This window comes from Octodon degus, unplaced genomic scaffold, assembly GCF_000260255.1.
Source record: "Octodon degus isolate 3935 unplaced genomic scaffold, OctDeg1.0 scaffold00223, whole genome shotgun sequence".
Classification (NCBI taxonomy): Eukaryota; Metazoa; Chordata; class Mammalia; order Rodentia; family Octodontidae; genus Octodon; species Octodon degus.
In genome coordinates, this window is record NW_004524799.1 from 3631264 (window position 1) to 3640215 (window position 8952).

Consider the following 8952-nt stretch of genomic DNA (forward strand, 5'->3'; position numbering starts at 1 on the left):
TTTTGTCAATGATGTTTAGTATTAATTAATCAGAAATTCCATGTGACTCAGCTCTTCCCCTTCTAGGTTCATTCTGAAAAACGTTAAAGTCTTATGACAATGATATATGAATATTCCTGTTTATGGCAGCACATAGGTAAACCTTGGAAGCAGTCTACATGTCCATCAACAGATAAATGGACAAAGAAAATGTGATATTTTCACATAATGGAGTACTATCGTGCTATAAGGAAAGATAAGCTTCAATAATTCTTTGAAAAATTAATGCACCTTGTGATCATAATGTTAGGTAAGCTAAATCAGACTAACAAGCTTAAACATAACATATTTCTTAAATGAAAAATACAAATTATAAATAAAGAACAAAATAAAACAGATACTAGATCTCTCTCAAATAGGAAGGAGATCCAGAGATGGAGGGAAGGGGAAATGGAGAGAGGAAAGGGGGTGAAAAAAAGAATTAAGATATATTTTGTACATGTACCAACTCCACACAAGAAGTATGAATATTACATACTGTAATCAAATACTATTATTAGCCAGTCAATCAAATAAAGCTATATTTAATCATTTAAATTAATTTCAATCCCCCTAAATTTTATATAGTATATGTATTTATATTAAAAAGAAAGGCACATGCACACACATACACAGTTGATAATACTGATGACACCACATGATGATGCTCAGGAAAAGGAAATCGATGACAGAAATGGAACTGGGTGAAAGATTTTTCACAGGCTTTCCTGAAGATGTGCTTGAGAGGAGACAGAGGATCCTGAATACACCCAGGGAAAGGGAACAGAAAAACCCTGTACTTCTTTCTTTGTTTCTATCCTGAATATTTGTATTGCATTTGTAGTATAGTTGAAGAACCTGGGAGTACTGAACTTGGAGAAGATAAACCTAAGGCAGGGTGACAGGGGACTACTGATGACCTGCCACAAATAAATGCAGATCCTCTCCTATGTATTTTAAAGAGCAGAACTGCACATAATGGATAAAGGCTGCAAGAGGATAAAATGATGGTTTAATGTAAGGAAGGAATTCTAGTTCTTAGACCTCTCCGAAGATGAAATACGGTGACTTAAAATGTAGGAAGCTGCCCATGACTGGCACTGTTTAAGCAAAGATTAGGCACACTATAAAAGATGTAAAAGCTTCAGTTGAAAGACTTAACTAGATTAGCAATTCACAATCTTTTCTTCACTTAAGAAAGATGACATTCGTATGTGTAATACATTCACAGAGACATAATCACATTCATGTGTAATTATCCAGAAGGAAACTCTACCTTTTCCTAATCCAGAAAAGACAGATTTTAAGAAGCTAGATGTCAAGTATAGTAATCTTACTGCGGGAATAACCTTGAATTAATTCCATTCACAGATCCATATACAAATGGAGACAGACACAATAATCTAGATAGAGGTATATCATTGATTTTGATGCTGTACATGAAATTTCAGTGGAAAAAAAACCGGGGTGATTTAACTAGTATTCATAACAAATCACCTGTAACTTAATTAATTGTAAAATTGGATGTCTAAAAATTATAAGCAAACCTCAGAACAGTATTGGTCTTAGACCTTACTGCTGTTCAAATTGTGCTTCATAGATGAGCAGTACTGGTCTTATATGGGACCCTGTTAGAACTACAAAATCTAAGGCCCCCTTCAGAACTGCTGAATTGGAATCTATGTTTTAATATGAATATATATATATATATATATATATATATATTTCACGGAGCACCAGAGAAATGTTGAATTCCTTCTATACAAGTATGTTAGGAGTGGATATCATGTCAGTACCTACAATAAAGTCTGACCACATGTTCCTACTTCCATGATTTCAAAAATGTTTGGACCACATTTCATACTTTAAGCACAATCATGTTAGTAAAGAAAAGAAGTTATTTTGTGTGCAGCAGATACTACTCAGCATTACGTTGCTGACAGATAGTTTTCAAAGAAAATTGCTATTAATAATAGGCCACTGTTATAATCCAAATATTACAAACATCAGTTGTGACAGTTTTGAGTTTGTGTTTTGATTTTCATACCCATCCTCATCCTGATAACTTTTGGCACATATCTGAAGCCTTGTTGGAAAATGAAATCACAAAAATAATTAGTACTGTACTTTGAAAGACAAGAGTGACTTGTAACTTTTCATTATGCTGTCAAAAAAGAAGAGAACAGTCTTTGCAAGTGTTCAATACTTTATGGGACTTCCGGATACATTCCTCTGTGTCTGCAGTGTGATATCTAGTCACAATTTTGCAACACTTCATTACTTATGTATGCATGTCATAGGAATGATGCTTTTCTTGCAGTTTAAACCAATCTAGAGCAGATTTGCTTCTGTACAACAGGTTCCTTAGTAAAAAGACAGTGAGAGGGACTTGTTTCTTTGTGAAAAGATCAGGTCACTAATGCAAGAAGCCTAGTCAAAACTCTATGATGTGTATGTATACTGAATCTCACTTCCTGTGTTTCTCTGCTTTTCTTCACTTTTCTTTAAAGGAAAGCTCTCTAGATCATTTTTAAAATACTATCCCCAGCTGAGCCCAGATTCATAGACCTGATTCTTCTATGTTTTTGGCTATGATATTTTCTTTGGTCCTTCATCAGTTTGTTTAAAAGCCCATGCATCTCAGTTCCTTGCTGATGTTCACAGGGGAAAACGTCATCTTAATAATAGTCATAAATGTCCCAAGAGCCATCTTTCATTAGATGATGAAAGGCCCTGTCATACACCATATTTCTGCATGAGAAAATAAAAAATGGTTGTATTTCTAAAATATTTAGAAGTATAATGGAAAGGAGAAATGGGAAATGGGATAATTCATGGCATGACTGACCTTAATAAGACTTAAACAAACTGTAGACAGAAATATATCATTTTAGCCATAAAGTAATATTATGAATTGTCTATTTTAAGTGAATGTTTCTCAACAAAAAGCTGAATGATAAAATACACCATTTTGAGCACAATTATTTGAAGAAAACCTTTTACAATGGGATGAGGGCTAATCTTTTGAAGATTGGTATTTGTCTGCTGCAGTAGGATTTTCTACTGGGACTATGACATCCCTCAGCTATAACACCTCAAATAACTGGTAGCTGCACCTGCATTGATCCTCACTATTTATTAAGAGCACCTGTCAACTGCCTAATGTGTATATCAGGAGGTACAGTGGAAACAAAAGATATCAGTACATGAGAAACATGATTCTTTTTGTCTTTCTAGTGCCAATTGGAGACTGAAAATTGGGCCATGAGAGTCATTAAGGATTGAGAGGTGTTGAATTCAGCACTTTGGAGAAAAATATTCAGTCTTAACTTCAGGGGTCCAACTATGAGAAGAGATTTCAGGGGTAGCAAGAAAGTTGCAATGTCCAAGAGAATACCAATGATACAACCATTAACAAGTGATAAGAATGTTGCATTATTCTATAAATATTTAAAAGACCACATAATCTATTACATTGATAATCCCACAGGAAAAACTATTACACTGAGTAGTACTAAAAAACATGGGAAATTTATCAGCATCTTCTCTCAATCAGCTTCTGAAGGTAAAAAGGTAAAAGCATCATGATGTTAAATCCCTCAAAGAAAGCTTAGAACATGGGAAGGAAGGAATTAAAAAGATGTTGAATTCAGGGCCAGACTATACATACTAGCAAAGTCTGCTGGCTAGTTAAATATCAGGAAAGGATCATCAATAACTGAGCAGTTCTTTGACTACAAATGTTTTTAGTGTATCTGGAAAATGTGAATTGAGGTGCCAATAGCATCAGAGGAGACCACTGAAACATGTATGGCATTGCAATGGCAAGGAACTTCTGCAACCATTAACAACAGATCATTTAAGTAATATGTACCAGATGAAGTGAATGTCAGCCACAAATATAAGGAAATAATAGTACAATATGTCAGATAGATAAAGTTATCACTTAGAAGTCTAGAGTTAGGCAGGAGCAGGTTGAAAGAGCAGCCCCTTAATGTTATTAGGAACAATAACTCTTTGCACTGTCTTCTGTCATCCTGGTTTGTAGCTTCCATCTTTTATGGTGGATGATAACTCAAGATGGCTATTGGAGTTGTAGCCATGACATCACATGCCTGTGAGCAGAAATAAAAAGGTAAGGATGATCTCTCAGCTGAATTAAATGCTTATAAGGACTCTCTAAACAAGTCCCATATGGGCCACTTTCTGCTAAGAATTTAGCTTCATGGTCACACCTAGTTGAAAAAGAGACTGATACATACAGCAAGTTTTTTTTGGGGGGGTGGGGAGCAATTTGCCTAGCTATAAAATAGGATTCTGTCATAAGGAAAAGGGATGGATGTATATTGGGAATCAAGTAGTCAAGGCAAATTTGAATTAAGCAGAGTAATTCTCATATATATTGTAAAACAAGTGGCCATTCTACTGCTGCAGCATATTAAGATTAATCCCCAAAACAGAACAACAACAACAAAGATCAATCCCAAAGTCCTTTTTACTCAACTTGCCACAGGCTATATTCACCCATCCTTTTCCCAAAGTCCTATTTTCTGGTTCTTCTTCCCATAATCCCCTTATACACAAAGCCTTCCTGATACCTCTGTCAGAATGAATTCTTCTACCTCTGACTTCTTAGGCTCACTCAGCTTTCTAGAAAATGTTGTCTCCAGGTATAAAACTGGATTGTTATGAGTCACCTGCCTGATGAGGCAGAGACACATTCTTCTTCAGCTGTTCTCAATGCAGCCCCTGGACCAGAAGCAGCAACAGCAGCATCCTGGAACGCCTTTGAAATGGCGACCCCAGAACAATGCAGCCAGATGCTCTAGATGGGTAGAGGCCCAGCCATTTGTGTTTTAACAACCCTCCAGGAGATTCTGATGTTCACTGAAGTCTGACAACCACTGTACTACTATCTGACTCCTTTTTCTTTCTCGCAGTGTCTGAGTTGCTGCCATGAACTGTTTTTCTAGCTCTGTTGAAACACAACCAACATAGAAGCATGACTAAGAACTAAAGCCCACTGCTAGGTTTACCTCTGCTTATTAGAGCTGAAATGTGTTAACCTTACTTACTGGACTGGTTGTCAGAAAGGAAGAAAACTCTGTCGAGTTACATCAGCCAGAATAAATTGCCAGCTGACACTCTTCACATGTGGTAGTCACAAATACTATAAATCATTGACTAGAGTTTGGTGACAGCTCTCTTGCCCCACCTCCCTGTAGACAACATCTTGTTAGTGAGTCAAGGAGATGCTAACAATATATTTACTGCATGTTCTAAGAAATCTGACGACGCTGTGAGTTATTCTTTTAGTGTGTGAAACACCATAAAAAAGACTTGCGGCATTCCATTTCTTTTATATTACACTTTCTTGCCGCTTTTATAATGCTCTTTATAAAAAATATATATATATGTATATATATATGTGTATATATATATATATATATATATATATATACAAGAAAATTTGTTTTCTGAATAGAATGGATCACACATTGCATCTCTCTCTCTCTCTCTCTCTCTCTCTCTCTCTCTCTCTCTCCTCTCCTCTCCTCTCCTTTCTCTCTCTCTCTCCTGTCTGTGTGTTTCTCCCTAGACGTCTTTGTACACGTGGGAAATAATCCTGTCTATAATGTCATCTTTAAAGGGCTGCCTCAAGGAATCTCACTGTTATTGGCAAAATTGAATTTTGCTCCCCTGAATCACATTATTGCTTTTCTAATTTGACTATGGCTCATACAGAACTAGAAAACTTGATCACCTGGCCTATTGATTCCTTATCCAAAAAACTGTCCTACTTATGCCTAGAGCAGAACTTACACCTCACATTTTAACTTGCTATTCAGAAGACGCAAGGTTCAGGTTATTAATCCTTTTAAAAAATGATGCTTTTGCATTTTTTTCTTGTTTCAATGTTCCAGTGCTACTGGAGAAAGAAGCAGGCCAAAGCAACAGAGATGAGGAGGTGATTCTATCTAAAGTTGAGAAGATATTTGATGTGAAATGTATCCTGAGGTCCTTCCACTACCTCTTCTCCGGTCCTCAGAACCTCAGCTAGGAAAGAGAAGCTTAGATGACATGGCTTTTAGGATTTCTTTCTAAGCCAAAGTAATATTCTCTGCAATATAACTTTATAAGTTTTATAAATAAAAAGAGTTGATAAAAGCATGTTCTATTTTTATCAAAGGCTCCTTTCCTGACCAAATAGGAACATAAGAGAATGGATGCCCTTTGCTAGTCCTAACCTTGAGAATCTTTTAAAACTTATTTTTACAAAGTATATTAATTTTACACATTTATGGGTAATATGTGACATGTTTATAAACAAATACAAAATGTGATACTCAAACTTATATCTGCAGAAAGCCAGGGCAGAAAATTTGTCCTCAAATTCCAGTCAATAATTTATAGTATTTGTGACCAGCCCTTCCTAGGGTTCCTTTATGGAGCAAAGAGAACACTTCTCTACTTATAAAGTCTTCAGTCAATCATTGCAAGTTGTATTTTCTGATACATTTGGCATGCTTTCTATTTAACTCCTGAAAGACATACCCACTAATGACATTTCTTTTTCTTTCTTTAATATTCCAAAAAGAGATTATCTCCTTGGAAGGAGAGAAAGCTCATGTTTATTGAATAATATTAGAAATTCTCATTGATAGCCTACTTTATCATCTATTCTCAATGAATGTACATATCTGAATAACTATGGTATAAAATATCTTCACCCTAATTTTTAAAACAAGTGACCATTCAGGAAGCCCACACTTGCATGCTACTACCAGGCAATTTGTATCCCTTTCACCTCCCAGTAGCCATCAAGTAAAAAGGACATTTCTTTGGACTGTGGGCTGGGAATTGGACCATGGGGATAATTCTACTCAGACTTCAGAGTGTCGTCAGGATTTAATTCCAGTTATCTACAATGATGACTGCTTTGATAAGACATCCTTTGCTTCCTTTCCTCTACTTCACTTCTTCTCTCCCCTTCAGTTGCTTTGCAAATCACCTCCCAATTAAACAAATTATATTGAAATCCTTATTAAGAGTCTCCTTCTAAAAGAATTCAATCTAAGAACTAAATATATAAAATTTTGGATTTAAAATATGAGATAGATTAAGCAAAAAATACAGATATAAGCCCAGACTGTGGCTTAATATTGATACAATCTCTAACACAGTATTTTCATTACTATAGCCAATTCTCAGAGGGATCAATACATGACTTCAAATACTATAAACAGTTGACTGGATGTTAATCTCCGCTTCCAACAACGTAGTTGATCTTGAAAGAGTTTGCGGCCTCCTAAATGTTTTTGCTGATTTCTTAAGAATAACATACAATGAAATATCTAGGATGTCTTCCTTATTGGTGGTGACTCTTGATTTCCTAGGTGTTTCTAGAAATAGTTGAGAATTTCTTTGTTCCTGCCTTGGCTCTCCTTATGAAAAAAAAATTGACACTTATGGCTGTGTAGGAGAAAGGCTGTAGTCTCCAGCGGGAAGGAGAAAAGCTATGGATGATCTACTGCTATGATTTAAAAATAATATTCTACAGAATATTCTGCAGAATATTCAGAAAAAAGTTGCAATTACATTTTAAATAGTAGTGTTATAATTTGGAGCATGTGTGTCTCCTAAAGGCCCATTTGTTTAAGGAAACTTTTGCTTCTAGCGTTGTTCTTGTGAGTAGTGGTAGAAGCTTTAATAGGTGGCACTGAGTCTGTACTATTTGGAAAGTCTTAAATCATTAGGGTTGTGCCCTCAAAGGGGATTTTGGAATGCCAGAATATTTCTCTTTTTTGGATTCCCAGCCATGATGTGAAGAGCTTTGCTTTACCATGCACTCCCCCACCATGTTTCACTGTCTTATTATATGTCAAAAAGCAATGTGGCCAGCTGAGACTGGCTAGAAACTTCTAAAATTATGGTCACATAATGTTTTTCTGTTTATAAGGTAACTATCTCAGGGACTTACTATAGTAATAGAAAGCTAACTGACAAAATCAGTGAGATATGTTTTGTTTAAACACTTTAATGACAGAACAATATGCACCTTTTAGATGTATTTGCCATATATTAACTTATTAAAGACCATTGAAGTACGATTTAATTTTTGTGCACTGCAAATGAAGATTCTTTTACTAGAAATATAGTGAATGGCCATGAAATATTTGTTGAAAGTTTCAGGTTCTAGGCCTGTATCTAAATTGCAGGTATTGGAAAAATTTAATCTACCTGTGTGTGTGGATTCTATACGTATATCTGTGTGTATACTGAAACTCAGACATCTGCCTTTGGCCTTGGGAAATAGCTGGTCATTGTGTAAAGAAGCACTGTATGTTGGAAAGATGCCTGACCTTTGCTAACTTTTAGGTTTATGGTAGTGAGACACAGGCTTCTATGTTGATTACACTAAGAATTTTTCATTTGATGGCAAGAACTCAAACTTGGAGCCATTTAGACAATAATTTTCATTAAGAATAAAATTTACAGAGGTAGGTGATAAGTGACCATCTTTAAATAATGCACAGCTGGAATCTGGTAACACATTGTGGTTTTGCTTTCAAGTGGTTTCCTTTGTGGGCCTTGTAATAGCCACAAATCATAGCGCTCCTACACTCACTTGAGTTTCCACATTGTCCCTGAATGGTGAGTTTCAGAACATGCAAAAATTGCTGGATCACTGACACATTATATGTTGATCACAGTATATGGGATGGATGCTGCATACATGCAAATGCAGCACCTGTGCATGGGAACTGCCATCTCCCTAAACATCCTGTCTTCATCTAAATATGCACGAGCTCACTGTGCTTACTTGCCAGAAAGACAAATGGTGGAATGGTGTTCTGGTATGTGATGCCTCTCAGTTAGGCTTTTTAAAAGTATAGCCTGCAGTATTTCTGAATAATGAAGGTTGTTGCATTA